Genomic DNA, 16,459 nt, shown 5'->3' with positions numbered 1-16,459 from the left:
TGAAAACCTTACCTTAAAATTATGTGTGCTCTAATGCTTTTTAGACATTAGCACTCTTTAACGTTCTATGCACAACCTACTAACTGCATTTTATCACCAACATACACACATATATGCATACAAATATAATACAATTAGATTTTTCCTTTTAATTTGGAAATTGTGAAACTAATTTAAATGGAAGAACATTCAATGTCCACTACTACAAATGAAAGTCGATCAGCTTAAGGTAAAGAGGGAAAATGCTGTTTTCCTAAAAACTTATCTTGAATATTTCCAAAGTTTTTCTTGCTATTGTTATCCATTATTTGGGATTAAATATTTTAAATGCTGGTCTCTTACACTTGAACACAACACAGAAATTTTAGTAAATTTTTGTACAAAAAACCAACACAGTATTTTTTAGCAACAATAATTAATGGTACAAAATTGTCTTACTGGTGTCTAAAAGGAACTGGACAGATTTCTGATCTACAATTTGCACAGTTCAAAAAAATTATGTCTCAACACACTAGTGGTGAAAAACATTTGATGAAACATATTTTATTAGAATATGATGTTTCTGGCAAAACAATCTTGCAGGATCTTGTAATTTTTTAATAAAAGTAGTTATATATAAAAGATGTACATCACATCAAATTCAAAATAGAGTATTTGGGATTGAATCTTTTTTGGAACATTATTCTGACTTCCTCCTTTACTACCGTTTAAACTTACTGACTAACCTAACATAACCTAACCTATCATGTGAAATATTTTACATTTTAAGAAGAAGCTTAATTCTACCACTTCCTACCTTTAGACTGTTTAATTTTCCAGCTTTATTCAGGTAATATATATCAAATTATGGCTACAAATGGTGTTTTAGTATAGTTTAATACAGTCTATTTGGTTTTTCACTCCTGACAGAATTTACTTTGCCCTGTCACTTGATAAAGGTTGGCAACTCCAGCTTTTTGGCCACTTAGCATTCCCCAGACGTGGTGCAGTCTGGTGCTGTGCCATTAGATGTCACTCTGGACCATACAAAAGAAGATCAAAGCATGAACTAGCATCTTCCCATCTGCAAACAATAACCCCAGTTTCAAAACACGGAGATACTTCTTCCAAGACTGCATCTTACCCACCTGCCCTCTCCAGTATGTGCACCCTGGCCTCCACCACTACATTCCTCTGTGGCTGCTGGCTGTGCTGACAAAACAGCACACACTGGAAAGCAGGTCAGGTACCACACAGTAAAAACTCAGTCCTGTCCTCCTCTTGTTTCAGGAAGGAACAATTTCCAAGGTCTGCAGCACCACGAAGAAACACAGCTGTGGGGTGTCTCTGGGAGGGCCAGTGTATGGTATCTGAGCTTAGTGCAAATAAGGCAGCAAATGAGATGTCTGGTGAGTTGGATCTGAAGTCAACTGACTAAACACTATTGATGCACTGTTTCTTATGGGCTCTACTTCCCTTGGTCTTTTTGGTTGCTTGATCGGTTGGTTGGTTGGTTAGTCTGCAGTTTTCCCTTGACTGAGTTGTTCTCAGTGAAGCATTTCATCAGTTTGTTGCAGCTCCCCCAGGGGTGACTGATGGTAACTTTGATCTCTGGGGAAGCAACAGCAGTGGCAAGGTGAGGCACTCCTACATTTGTCAGGTGGATTCTGTTGATGCTGAACTCCTGAGGGGAAAAAAACCCTACATATTGACATCTTGCGGCAGCGGGATCACAGTCTAACTGCACTTATGGTATTTGTTACATTCCCAACCTCCCAGGCTACGGCATCATAGCATTTTATACATAAAACTGCAAGGAGCAGAGCTGCCATGTCAAAACAGGACAAATTTTAAAAGTCCCCAGAGTTCCTGTTGACATGACTGTATTGCACACAACAGCTGCGGAGTTTTGGGTGCATCCTCGAATTTCAGCCAAAGGGAAAAGCACTGCTTGGAATAAAACTTTTGCCCATTGCCACATCATTCCACTAATTCTAAGCAGCTCATAAACAGCCAAAAGTGGGGCGTCTTTGAAGTACCTTGTAATCTAATCATATTTATGTCATTTTAGGCAGAGCACCTCATATGTCGCAGCAAGACAGGTACGGATTACTTTAAAAGGAAATTTTAAAAAGGATTGTAAAACTCCACCAGTTATTAAATGTTCTATTAAAGGTTCTGCTTTCCAATGGCAGAGGCATTATACTGTCCTAGAAACCATGATGCATACTCACACACGAGTGGAAAGCCAAAAGAACAGGGGTTGTGGATATAAGCTCTGATAGCCATGTATGCAAAATTCACTTTGAATAGAGTGAGAGGCACAGCACTGTCCGACTGAGAGCTCATGTACCAGAAATTACAGCCTTCATTGGAGAACTTAGCCCAGAAACCAGTTACACAGAGAAGAAACTCTTATTCCTCCTCCAGAGACGAGGATCCAGAGCTTCTGGAGTCATATCACATGGCTGTGCTGTTTTAGGGGGTTCCCAGTACAAGTAAGACAGACAAAGTGACAAGCCTGAACACAAACACCAAGGATGCATGAGTGCTGCAAAAATTACCAAAGTGTTCCAAGTCCAGCCTGGTGTGTAAATATTGACCTGATATCAGCATGAGGTGAGGAATGTTCTTTGGGTAAGAGTAAAGCATTTCAAACTGAGGTGGCAGGAAACCAATACCTTTCAACTTTTGAAGGCCACCATCACCTTCCCCATTACCAGGGGCAAGCTGCTGCTCTGAAAGCTGGAAAAAGGAATTGCTGATTTTGCAACGCAATTGTTCTCCTGAAAACCTCCTATAGGATTCACATGGTGTTCTTGAAGGCTCTGACGGTTATTCTGAGATGGCTTCTTCTCAGCCTGCAAGACAGTAAAGCGTGTCTTTTTGTCCCACCTTCATTTTCTTCAGCATTGTGAGAAAAGGAAATAAGCATTTTCTCCCTCACTACACTCTCCTGAGTCTCAACTTCTTTTCTCATTTTCCCACTCTCATCAAGGGACAAACAGAAACATATCCTGAATCTCCATCATAGGAGAGTAAAGCAGTAGATAGTAAATCCTGCCATCTCCACTGTGTTTCACCTTACGTGGTGGAGAGACAATGCCTCCTTCAACCTCCAGAGGACTAAAAAGACAAAGACTTCCTTTTGATACCTTAATTTGATGTCCTGAGAGGGTTGGATTACTGTCTTCTACCCAGGACAGAACTGCAACAGAATATGCCAATTAGCAAATAGAAAAAGCAAATCTTTCTTTCTGAATTTTCTCTACAAAGAGCTTTACAGTATTTTCACAAGAATTCACTTGCTGGAAAGGAGATTTGAGCATCTAATTTAAAACATCCTGTTCCATGAAGATGAAATATTTCTTTGGGTTTCCACATGTGTTTGTCCTTAAACTGTACTCCAGCTGGTGCATCAGTGTTATTTTACAGGTATTAAAAACATTCAGTCTGGTAGCTGTTAGCTAAGGTTTCACACTCTTGATAACAGAGAGCAGATGTTCTTCATGGTAGCAATGAGGATAGCAGCTGCCTCTGTTTTGGAAGAGAGAATGAAGAACTTGATCCACACTAGTGTTTTGAGAGAGTTGATCTTAGGGCTTCTGGCATACCTAGCAAGGTTTAAAGAAAACACTAAAATCTCACTTAAGGTCAGAAGACGACAGGAAAAAAAGTATATACCTTGCTGCTAACGTGGGTCTGGACACTAATTTTGCCTTTGCAAAACAAATTCTGGGTAAGGATTTATGCCATGCATCTACTCTTTTGATAAACAGCTAATGAAAAACTATATACAGAAGGAAAGAGGAATCTGGGAAGCAGGAATCGAAACAATCTCATGGATAATTTCAGCTCAAAGAAAAGAGTCCGTTCTACTGATTCTACTTTACTCAAGCCACTGCAGAAGGCAGGCATGGATGTGAGAGAGCTATGGTGTCTCTCAGGCAGGGTTGCACAATGCTCTCAGAGGACGCTCAAAGCATGGCATGGGGCCATGAGCTAGCACTGCAATTACAAACTAGCTGTGCCAGAGCAGTGCTAGGGCACAAAGGAGCTCAGTGACTCCAACACAAAGAAAACTCACACAGTCCTGCTAGGACCTGAAAAAGTATCTGTGGGCACATACTGCACTAATGTAGCAGCTGGCTCCAGATCTCCAAAACAGCAGTGCCCCCATCTTTAGTAGGAACAGAAATACAGCAGCCTTTTCTGAGAGTGAAGAATCTCAGACCTGAGAAGCGAAGAATGAATGTGCAGATAGAAGAAGGACAAGTCACCAAATCCAAACTTAAGCTGAATAATTTTCGGAGGCTCGCTTAATCTCTTAAGTGACTTCAGATTTCCTCTGTTTCTCTCCATGTCATTCAGGATTTCTGATAGCATTACTGATAATTTTTTTTCTACAACTGTTCTTAAATATCTACCTATGGAAAAACTTCCAAAGAGATACTGCAACTTTATACTCCTTCTCCCAGCTCCAGGTTAAATTAATACAGTGGGGCAGGCAATCAGGCAAAGCTTTGACTGAGATCTAGAAAAGCCTGCCCCTCGCTGACCTAAAAGTCATGATTGTGGTAGTGTCAGTGCTATATTTTTCTGGTTCTCACGCCAATACATTTGGCAATAACTGTGTACCAGTACATCATGGCCTACAGAGTTTTACAAATGTAACAATTACAAAAGCCCCCATGTGAGGAGTAAATGCTCCTCTGAAATTCATTTGCCAACTCTTTGGCACTGGTATTTGAGAGAACACATGCCCATAACACCAAAGCACAATTACCACAGCCAGCAGCAGCAATTCCCACGGTTGTGCTGCACCCACTCCCAAGGGCAGCATGTTTGTTGTCCAAAAACCCTACTATCAGGTGTATTGGGTTTATGTGCCAAGCTTTTGGAGTTTGAGGGGACTATATAAGTGGCTTCTCTGAGAAGCTTGAAGCTCCCAGCCAACCAGCAGTAGGACAAGAGGGCACAGTCTTAAAACTCTTGCCAGGGGAAGTTTAGGTTGGATTTTAGGAAGAAATTTTTTACAAAGAGAGTAATCCAACATTGGAATGGGCTGCCCAGGGAGGTGGTGGATTCACCATCCTTGGAGGTTTTAGTTGAGACTGCATGTGGCACTTAGTGCCATGGTCTAGTAACCATGGCATTGTTGGATCAAGGGTTGGACTTGAAGATCTCGGAGGTCTTTTCCAAGCTGGTTGATTCTACAATTCCCCTATATCCGACACAGCCAATGCCAACCTCCAAGACAGACACACCACTGGTGAAGTCTGAGTAAATCAGAGACTGTAGTTAACACCCCTGTAACAACATATTTAAGAAGGTGAAAAAAAGCACTGTGCAGGCGTAATTGCAGACAGAAAAGTGAGGAATGAAAATATGTGACGCAAACAACTGTGCAGACACCAAGGTCAGTGCAGAAGGAGGGAGAGGAGGTGATCCAGGCACCAGAGCAGAGATTTTCATGCATCCCATGGTCCAGACCACGATGAGGCAGGCTGCTCCTCTGAAGCCCATGGAGGTCCATGGTGGAGCACAGACCCATCTACAGCTAGTGAAGGAGCCCGAAAGAAGGCTGTGACCCTATCAGAAGCCCATGCTGATGCAGGCTCCTACCAGGAGCCGTGGCATCATGGGGCACCCACAGCCTGTCCCTGAAGGACCATAGAAAGGGACCAATGCTGGAGCAGTTAATAAAGAACTGCAGCAAATGGGAAGGACACACTTTGGAGAAGTTCACAGAACTGTCTCCTGTGGAAGGGACTCCACGCTGGAGCAGAGGAAAGACTTCTCTTCCTGAGGAGGAAGCAGTGGCAGAAACACCTCATGAACTGACCATTAACCACCATTCCCCATCTCCCTGAGCTGCTGGGGGGAGAGCAGGAGAATCAGGACTAAGAGAATCACCTCTTACTCTGTTCACCTGGGACAGAGTGAGGGACAAGGGAAACATAGTTTTTAAGATTTATTTTACTTCTCATTATCCTAATATGATTTTGACTGGTAATAAATTAATTTCCTCAATTTGAGCCTGTTTCAATCATAACAGTAAGTGGTGAGTGATCTCTCCCTGTCCTTATCCCAACTCATGAGCGTTTCATTATATCTTTTTCTCCCCTGTCCAGATAAGGAGGTGAGTGATGGAGAGGCTTTGGTGGGCACTGGCACCCAGACAGGGTAAAACCAGCACATCAGGAGACTGTTTTACATCCAGTAGGTCAAGCTCAGACCAAACTTAATTTTTCAAGCTGGATTTTGGTATGCTCAAAGTGGACCTGTCTCAAAAACGTTAGTAGATAGATAATTTCTATGTAGGGAGTAAAGAGGCATTACCACACGAAATTTTCTAGCAGTGCCATGACTGAAATACACTCTAGTATAACTTGTTCTTCTCCAGAAATTAGAGAATTTCTCTACTGTCTCAATCTTGATGCCAGTTTAACCCAGCACACTCTTGACATAGGCCTCTGTCAATTCCATAAGCTCCTCTGCTCCTGTCTATCAAGGAAATTCGCTCCATCTGAGGTTGAGTACAAGAACATTCAGCAAGAAGTGAGACTCAAGGTGCTTATTTTATAGGGAGAGTACCTTGTATCACTGTAGCCAAAAGAACAGTATTACAAGTAAGAAAGGCCTTGAGTGCTCATGTTCTTGCATTAGAAAGATGTGGAAAGAGAATGAGACCATGTGAGCTTCCTATGGTGAAGGATGAGATATTACATATGGCAGTATATACAGAACATAGTTATGTATTTCACATAATACCAAAACATCTCATGTCCAATTAACTGTATGGTTTTTTTTGCAGTCAAATTAGGATTAAGGGTTACTTGGACATGGGTTGCTTATATAAACTTATAACACTTTAAGTGATTTTAAGAACCCAGTATTTTATTAATAAATTAAAAAATTCTAGTTACAATTTCCTGTTCCCTATGTTTCCCAGGTATAGCAACGTACTTTGCAATCAGACTAGTCTAATAAAAACTACAATTAAGAATGTAACCAAGGAATCTTCATAGGCACTTGACAAATTTGCTGAAGAGGAAGAAGTTTTAGAGAAGGTGACATGGCAAAGTCAGGCCATATACAATATATACGTGTGTTTACATGTGTCTGTTCACAGCCTATTGTGAAAAAATTGTGAACAGAAACATTAAACAAAGCACAAACTCTCCAGCCCCAGTGTCAGAGGAATGAGAGATCAGATATGCATCTCCCACTCATCTGCCCCATCCTGGAATGTGCAATATATGCTTTAGCCCATCCCATGGCTGAGCATGCAGTCAGTGTCTCAGCGTGCTTCTAAGTTTTCCATTTGTTTTTCCATAGCTCACTAATGACCTACAACTGCCTGATCATCACCTTGCTACAAAGAAGATGATGAATTCAGCAGACTCAACATGCAAATGGAAAAGCATACAAAACACTAAATGTTGGTACCAATATGTAACTGGAGTTTTGCAAACCTGCTGGTGTTGCATAACATGCTGAAAATATAGTGTTAGAAAATAAGCACCATCTTCCTGCCAGCACAGATCTTCTTCTGCAATACGCCTAAGAGCAAAGAAATCATTGTCTGTAAAGTAATTCAATTTTATTCAGTAGCTAGTGTAATTAACCTTTACAGGAAAGAAAGAAGTGAAAAAGAAACAACTTTTAGTTTGACACTGCTCTTTTTAGACAGGACAATATGAAGCAAAGGCTTTACTGATGAGAAAACTTTGCCATCATATTGCTCCACAGATGCATTTAGCAATACTGCAGCGGTGTAACGTACAACAGTAAATTTTGTCAGTTTATAATACTAAAGCAATCTGTACTATGGTTTTCTCACTGACCTAGCTATGGGGCCCAGACAGGTCCCAGTTTTAGGAAACGGAGACACAATTGAAGCTCTGTGATTAATTCTTTCAGGGTAGACTCAGCAGGAAAGCACACTCCCTGAGGCATGTTTTGTGTGTATCTGCTCCTTCTTATACACAGAAGCAAAGCAATGACTGAAACACAGGATACAGTGTATGGGTTTTCATACACATCCGCTGTAGTAAATGAAAAAGGATTTAACATTATCAGAAAAAAGGAATTTGATAAGGCTTCTCCCATCTCAGATGTTGCTGACACTGATGTGCTTCTGCGGGGATACACACATCAAAACTTTCTGTGACAGGTCATTTAAGCGAAAACATTTCCCAGTCACCCCAGATTTCTTATACACCGTCATATAAACCTTCTTAGCTCACAAAACTCACAAAAATATTCTCACTAACCATTCAGATCAGTGGTCAAAACTGGATCCGTCCCACTCTATCCTTCCTAGAAAAAAGAATGCATTTTAAAGCATGCCAAATAAAATCACAGTCCTCACAAGCCAGCAAGTTTTTTATTTGATTTTCTTCTTCGAGTGAAAGAATCCAAAAGGAGCAGGCCTATGAGCATCCAGAAAGTTAAGGGTACATTATCTGAATGCATTCAATGCCTGTTAGTCAATAAAAGTACATTACCATGCCATCCTCTGCATTGCAGTCTAACCTCCACTACCTGCACAGATCTCCAATGCAAATAAATACGAACACCAGCTAAATCCGCATGCTGTGAAACTGTAAGAGGAATTCCTCTTTCCTTCCTAAGCTAACTACTTTTAACAAAAGATGTTTAGTTCTGAATGCTCCGCAGCCGCAGAATTTGCAGATGTATTTTCAAGATTAAATGTAAAGGGTCTTTAGGCTTCACTTTAGCAAGGTATTAAAGCCTATGTGGAACTTTGAGAATAGAATTAGTGTTTTTGACTTTAGTGGGACCACTCACCTATTTAGAGTTAGGTGAGTGTTTACATATCTTACTGAATAGGTGCCCTGGGGCTTTCTAACCTTATGTCCTGAAAACTTTTGCCATCCTTAACTAAGCGAGTTGATACAGCGCTATGAAAGGACCCTTTTTCTCCCTCTTTTTTCTGGCATTGTGTTTTGTTCTCATTGGAAAAAAACTACTTGAGGGCTGGTTTTTTTTTTTTTTTTTTTTTCCACTAACTAAACTCTAAGTCACATCTGTCCAGAAAAAAAGATAGTGCGCTTCCTTTATAAGGCCTCAGAGTTAATCAGTGGAATCCTGCATTAGGGTAGGAGGAATAGCTTATACTCTGGAACTGCACACTGGCATGTAGCTGTTTCTGTTGAAAACAAAGTCCTTTTTTGAGGAAGTAGGCTCAGACCTCACACATACCAGGAATTGCTTTGTTTTTCAGAGAAGTGTAGAACTTCGAAAACTGAAATATCACAGTGTTACACACACAAACACACAAAGAATGGTGAAAAGACAAATCCACATGTAAATGTTGGGTAAGAATAGGATGTGAAATGTACAATGTGAAACAAAGCAATGGAACAAAAATTCTTCAATTAGTGTAACTTAGGCTCTGATGGATTAATTCCTTATTAATGCTGGACAAGTGAAAGAAGAAAATTATGATCTTTTGGACTACAAGGAAAATAAAAATGATAAATTATTAAATTAACCAAATAACAGAGATTGTCATTCAAAATATTTTTAGAGGATAGCTGTGAAATCCAAAAAATATTTCCAATATTAGCAGAAAAGTACACAAGTATAAACAACTGCCTGTGTAAGAATGAGAGCAGACCTTGGAATGAGGGATTACAAGTCACCCGGTGTAATCTGGCATACAAACACAAAAAGGTGGCTGCTTGGATATGCAAAAATGATCACCGATATTGAAAAGCTGTTGAAGGGAACAAAGTAAAAGGAAAGCAATAATGAAGACCAAGAACCAAACTGAGAGAGAGTGTCTCCAACTGTATTGTAATGTTGATGGAATTCACATTTAATATTAATGATCAAGAAGAAAATTTTAAACAAGATTATAATGAAATCTCCATATGATGTGAACTTGCTAAACATTACGAATTATGAGGGCAGAAAAATATTGTTGCAGAGCCAACATGAATAAGGAGGACTGGAAGAAAGTGAAGTTTTCTGGGAAAAAAATACAAGCTACAATTGGTGGGAGGAAATATGAATTTTCATCAGGATGACAATGAGTATGACCAATAGGTGTAAAAGAAGGTATCTCCTGACGTGGAGAAATAACCATTATTCTCCTTGGCTTCTGATGTAACAGCATGAGGCAGAATGCGTCCTGGGTTTGTGGGCCTGATTTCAGGCAGGCATTTACCTGCAAACTGTTCTTAGCTGAGGCAGAAAAGGGCAATCAGCACCGAGTGAGCACAATCCAGTGCAAGGCTACAAGCCACATTAGAGGAGAGCTGGACAAAGTAAGCCAAGCCCACCGGGGCAGAATGGCCATGCCTCCATTTCCTCTTTGCCCAGCCCAAGCAGCCAGCCTGGTTCCTTCCATCAGAACAGAGAAGTTTTGAAGTGATGGGATAGAACTGTTGCCCCTCTTGGCAATAAGTTAGTGATAGCTCCTCTTCAAAAACTGCCTTACTTTTATCATTGTGGGACAGCCTTCTGGTCCAGCTCCTCCCTTTCCTTTAGAACTCTTTGCATCACATGGCAGAAACACATAGCATCAACATTTGGCATCTTATTCTTAGGGATGCCAAAACTGAATGTTTCCTTTATTTCCAAAGGGCCTTACACTAACTCTGTGTCCCTGAACACGTGCAGCAACTCTCTAAGTGCTGGCTCCAGCGCACACACCCGTGTGCTCCCTGGACACCTTTAGTTACATTTCAAGTGATTTCCTTGTGCTTCAACTTCTTCCCTGCTAATTAGGAGGCAAGCTTTTATAGCCATATCAAATTGTGTCATTTTTTTCCTGTTTTCTATTAGGCTCCCACATCTGCCTTTTTTTCCGAATACTGATACCCTTGACTGTTTTCCGGCTTAAGTCTTGGACCTTGGTCCCCAGACTCATCCTGGCTACTGTGTGCCACCCCTTCTGCCTACCTGGATTTCTGGTCCCCTCCATTCCTGCATATTCTGTGCTTCTTGAGGTCCCCATCTGTGCAACACTTGCCTGTCTATGCACAGATTTATGTATAGACACATATTTTTACATGATTCAAAATATGGACTTTGAATTACAAAGATTTCAGTTGGAGGGTATAAACTGGAGAGAGACAAGAATAAGCACTTTCATACTAGGCTTGTGACAGTCCTCAGCAAAGTGTCCTCCCTCCTCCCTCCCCTGCAACGCCCATCACTGATTCTCCTGTGACACTCCCAGGACAATCTGCAACCCTGTGAAAAATAAACAGAAATAAGCACAAAAACAGATGGACATCTCTTAATCCCTCACAGCTGAAGACAGGATTTTATTCATGTTTTTAGAAGATTTCTCCTTCTAAAAGACTCCCATCACCTCAAATCTGGGTTTGTAGAAGAGGCTGTATTTGTGAGAGCTGTGCTCTCTCTTCCTTTTCCCTATCCATTACCATGTAAGCTATAGTTCAAAATGTCATTTTTTTAAATTCAAAAGATATTCTCTGAACTCTACAAAGACTCATTCCCACCAGTGATTTGCTTCTTTCTAATTAAATAATCCTCAAGACATCAGATCTTAAGAAGAATATTTTCAAAGGCAGCTGTTCTGCTAATTAGACAAAATGCCTGGATGATGGCAATTTACTTAGAGTCACCTCACAGAGGGACACACACACACACTACTATGCATTCTCTGGCAAACAGCGCTAGCACAGAATCAACACTATTCTGTGCAGGCAATATAAGGGCTTAGTACATTTTCAGTATATTCTTAATGGTTGAACTTAACATTTTCAAGAACTGTCAGGCTTGTGTTAGACTTGACTCAGTCCACAGATGACTACATCCACATGTTCTGCATCCTCCAGCTAACCTTCTGAGCTCAGAAGACCCTCTCAGGCAGTGTCTCTGCATGAGACTCTCAGCAGGATTGATGGTAATAAGCTTGTAGAGTAGAACAACAGGTCAACACAGAGGACAGGGAGGCTGGTTGGCAAAGTAAGGATGCTGGTGCATGCACTACATTTCTGTCATATCAAGAGATCCTTTCTCACCTACTGCCACACATGCCAATGTCAATACAGTCTAAAGACACAACTAAAATAAAGGCTGAAGCCTGTGCAGGGAGACCTTATATCCCAACACAAGTTAATGTTACCAAAAACACCCCGTGAATTATTTTTCACAACAAAACATAAGCAAATGTGGGAAATAAACTGCAATTTAGCTCTTGAAGTTGTCCGGTATACCAAAGTATTTTGTGTACTCTGGACTTCATCCAAAGCAAACATTCAACTACTTTTCTTTTAACATATCTGGAGGTCAATAAATATTGTCCTTCTCCTAACAGTAGTCTCACACAAACTGGCTAATATGCATCCAAAAAATATGGGTAAAGTAATTTCTGTGGTCACATGAATGATCTGGCTTCACTTTCAAGTCCTACCACAGATTTCCTCTTTGACTCTGTGCAAAAGAGTTAACCTCTTTTTACATCTCCATCTGCCAAAGAGGGTAAATAACACCTGCCTCCTTTCTGCTAGTTTATGAGGCTCTGAGGGCATGTCTCTACCACAGGTGCAGGCACACCCAAGCTGGCTCCATATGAGAAGGATTAATTGTGTTCCTCATTTTTCTAGAGATTCAAATTAGAATACCGAGTATTCAATTTACCAAAGTGCTGAGTGCTCAGAACTACAACTGAAGTTAAAGAGAACTCTGTTTGGAACAATAATTTGGATATATATTAACTGTATAATAGTAAGTACACAGAAAAATCAGGCCAAAGGCATCTCCAGTGGAGACTCAAAATGAACAAGCCCTTCTGAAAGGAAATTCAATGCCTCAGGTCCTCCCTTATTAAATAAAATCAGCTTTATATTTTTTGGGATGTTGTAATGACATCATTCACTCATACTGTAAGGTACTTAATAGCTAGAATGCTAAGTATAGTTTTAAAAAGCAAAAAAATTCTATCTGCAATGCACAATTTAAGTGATCTGCAGTAAATAAGACATGGATTGGAGAGTGAGGACAGAGGGCATTGAGTAGTATCTTTCATTCTATATGCTTATAGAATCATAAAATGGAATCATAGAATCAACTGGGTTGGAAAAGACGTCCAAGATCATCAAGTCCCACCCTTGATCCAACACTGCTGTGGTTATTAGGCCACGGCACTCAGTGTCACATCCAGTTTCATCTTAAAAACCTCCAGGGACAGTGAATACATCCCCTCGCTGGGCAGCGCATTCCAATGACTGATTACTCTCTCTGTAAAAAATTTCTTCCTAATATCCAACCCAAACTTCCCCTGGTGTGCTCTCTTGTCCTACTCTTAGTTGCCTGGGAGAAGAGACCGACCCCCACCTGGCTACAACCTCCTCTCAGGTAGTTGTAGAATGATGAGGTCTCCCCTGAGCCTCTTCTTCTCCAGGCTAAACAACTCCAGCTTCCTCACCCTGTCCTCACAGGACTTGTGCTGGAGTCCCTTTACCTCGTTGCTCTTCTCTGGACCTGCTCCAGCACCTTGAAATCGTTCCTGAACCGAGGGGCACAGAACTGGACACAGTACACCAGGTGTGGCCTCACCAGTGCTGAGTACAGGGGAAGAACCACTTCCCTGCTCCTGCTGGCCACACTGTTCCTGTATTGAGGAACAGACCCACGACACAACACTGTGCAATTATATACCACAAATCAGAACATAAAATAAGGTTATGTAAACAAATTGGTTTATTTTCTACTGTTTTGTTTTCTGATTTTGCAACCATTTTGTTCCTTCAATACAGCTTTTTTGTAAAATTTCGTTTACCTCAGGATCTGCAGGAGGAAAACAGAAATCTTATTCCAATTCTTGCATAAACCCAGAGCAATGTTTTAGAAATTAATGGAAAAAGGGTAACGTAAATGAAAAGTCAAACCTTTTAGCTCCTGAAAAGTGCAAGCAATGTTTAGGCATTTGAATGTAGTGTGCTAAAGCCAGGCAGGAAAATAAGGTGCTACCTATAGACTGCTCACTTTTTTTAAGTAATTCTTAAAGTCTAGTGAAACTTTACAGAGTATCAATATTGAACATTCTTATCTATAAGTCATTAAGAACAGCAATTTCCTAAATCCCTACCATGCAACTTTCACTTTTACTACCACCCCTCCCCCACATAATCTCATGGTTTTAAATCTGGGGGCGACTCACACCTTTTATTATTTTCCCCAGAAATCAGATAACACAGGTTATTTGTTGAGTTATCTGAAAAGATTAAGTGACATCATAACAGTTCTACGGAAGTAAGGAGTACAACAGAGGGGACAATAAGGAAGCTGATTAGAATAATGATACTGCTGTGATACAGCCCATTTGGGATTTAATGTATGAAAAGATAAAATGATGAAAGAAGAGGAAGAACAAAGAGCAATGGATAATAGTTCCCTGAAAGTGAAAGAGAGGGAAAAAAGAAAAATATATGACCTTATAATATCTATCTCCTACCAAGTATATACTAAATGGTAGTTGTGTTAGTGACTCTTATTTGGTTGTGTTAGAACATGGTTTGAATAAAACAAGGAACTGCGCTGTATGTCTGTTTTAACAAGTGCCAAGCCAAGCGATTTACAAAAACGCTTCACTCCTCATACCTGCAGTGGCATTTTGCAAGATTCTTACCACATGCCATACAGTGACGGTTGTTTGGTTCTTCATCACCCTCCATCTGAGAGGTGGTAGAATTTCATGCTGGTTTTTGTCAGCACCTTCAAGAGCATCTTGGTGTTGAACTCAGTTTTTCTTTCCATCTTGTAAATGAATAGTTCAGTTGTCCTGACACTGAGGCATTGCTCTGCACAGAAAGTTCCATGAGATGAATGGGAAGGAAGAAGAGTAGACATATATTCATTAAAGAAAACAAACAAACAAACAGAACAAACAAACAAAAACCCATGTCTTAGGTGATGTCATACAGGTCATACCTCACCATACCTCACACACTTTAACTAAGCACTGTATGACCATCAGTCATTCCTGGTCCATCTGCAGATGGAGACAACCATGAATAGTTGTACACAACATGTCAGAACAAGGCCTCTCTAGACCCCCTCTGACATAGCTCAACTTTGCAAAGTAAACATCATTCTCAAATCTTCAAGCTACACGAAAACTGTTGAAAGTGACATTATGAAAGCAAGGCTCCGACTGAGATTACCAAATAAAGCACAGGACCTGGTGAACAAACACAGGAATAATTTGCCTCTCTGTCCCCCTCCAAGAGCTGGATTTGACATGACTATAGTGCTTTTAACGTTCCTAAAGCTAGAGACTACTATAGGGAAGGTTAGCCTAGCTGCAGTGCTCAGTGGTGGCCACAGCCACCCACACGTGGTGTTCAGAAGAGGCTCCTTGAAGAACAGATGACAGAGCAGTTGGTTCCCGCTCACCCAACTCATGTATCCCAGCACAAAGTCAAGTACATTCAACTCAAGTATGGTAGCTTTTAAAGAAATGCCACAGAGTGAACAGAACATAACCACAGACAGGTGGGCTGTGCATGTGCTTATTGCCTCACGGAGAATCATACACCTTTCCTGAAATTATGTAAATCAGGAGTGTGGTTCACAGTTATCCTGGGATCTGTAGGATCCAAATGATTCCTATTTCAGTGCAGGCAGCAGAAAAATTAAGTCTCCTGTAGCATGATCACCATTAGGCTCTTGGTATCAGGGCTTCTTCTCTCCCACTGCATCACTACAGGCTACACATTCTGGTTTTGCTGCCTGCTAACCAACTACCTCTGAAGAAGCTGCAGCTGCCTGTCTTGGGAGCTTTAAATGCTGACATTTCTTGGAAGCAACAGCACTGTGTCCTTGAATTTCTATGGTTGTGTTTTCACGTCCCATTTAAAACAAATCCTAAGCCCTTCATATTACCTTGGTGCAGGGGAGGGGGCTGAGCCATACCTTGACCTCAAGACAGGACTCTGCCTTGCTTCCAAAGTGGAAATCAACAATTCAGCACATGACAGCGAACTTGTGCAGTGAGATCCCAGTTGGATCGTTTCCTGGAGAGCAAGGTAAGGAGTGCCAGTGCTGTGCCTGCGCCTAGCCAGGAGCACCACCAGCCAGGAGGGGAAGCGGTGGAGTTACAAACGCCACGTTTTTGTGAGGAAAGCCTTGTTATACCTGAGAGTTCACAGCACCATACGCTCGCGTCATTTCCATTTGCACAAGGCTGCAGCACGACTCTGGGCTCAGCTCCGATCTCCGCAGCATCCCCGGGGCTTGCTGCTGGCCGGGACCGGAGCTCTCGCTCCAGCACTGAGTGCTAGCCCCCCAGGACCTGACTCTGCCCGGAGAGGCCGGCCACTCCCCCCCGCTTCGCCCCCGGGGAGGGGGAAGAGGCGAGAGCAGTCCCCCAGCCAGGGGCAGGACCGAGGCAGGCGGGAGCCGCCCCCTGCTCGGGGCGGGGGCATCGCTGGGCACTCTCCCGCATATACACCCGAGAGGTGGACCCGGC

The sequence above is a fragment of the Empidonax traillii genome, unplaced genomic scaffold, assembly GCF_003031625.1.
Source record: "Empidonax traillii isolate 1590-97213 ecotype Southwest subspecies unplaced genomic scaffold, ASM303162v1 scaffold254:size1037790, whole genome shotgun sequence".
Lineage (NCBI taxonomy): Eukaryota > Metazoa > Chordata > Aves > Passeriformes > Tyrannidae > Empidonax > Empidonax traillii.
The sequence above is the reverse complement of the archived record's forward strand: the minus strand, read 5'-3'. Positions refer to the sequence as shown.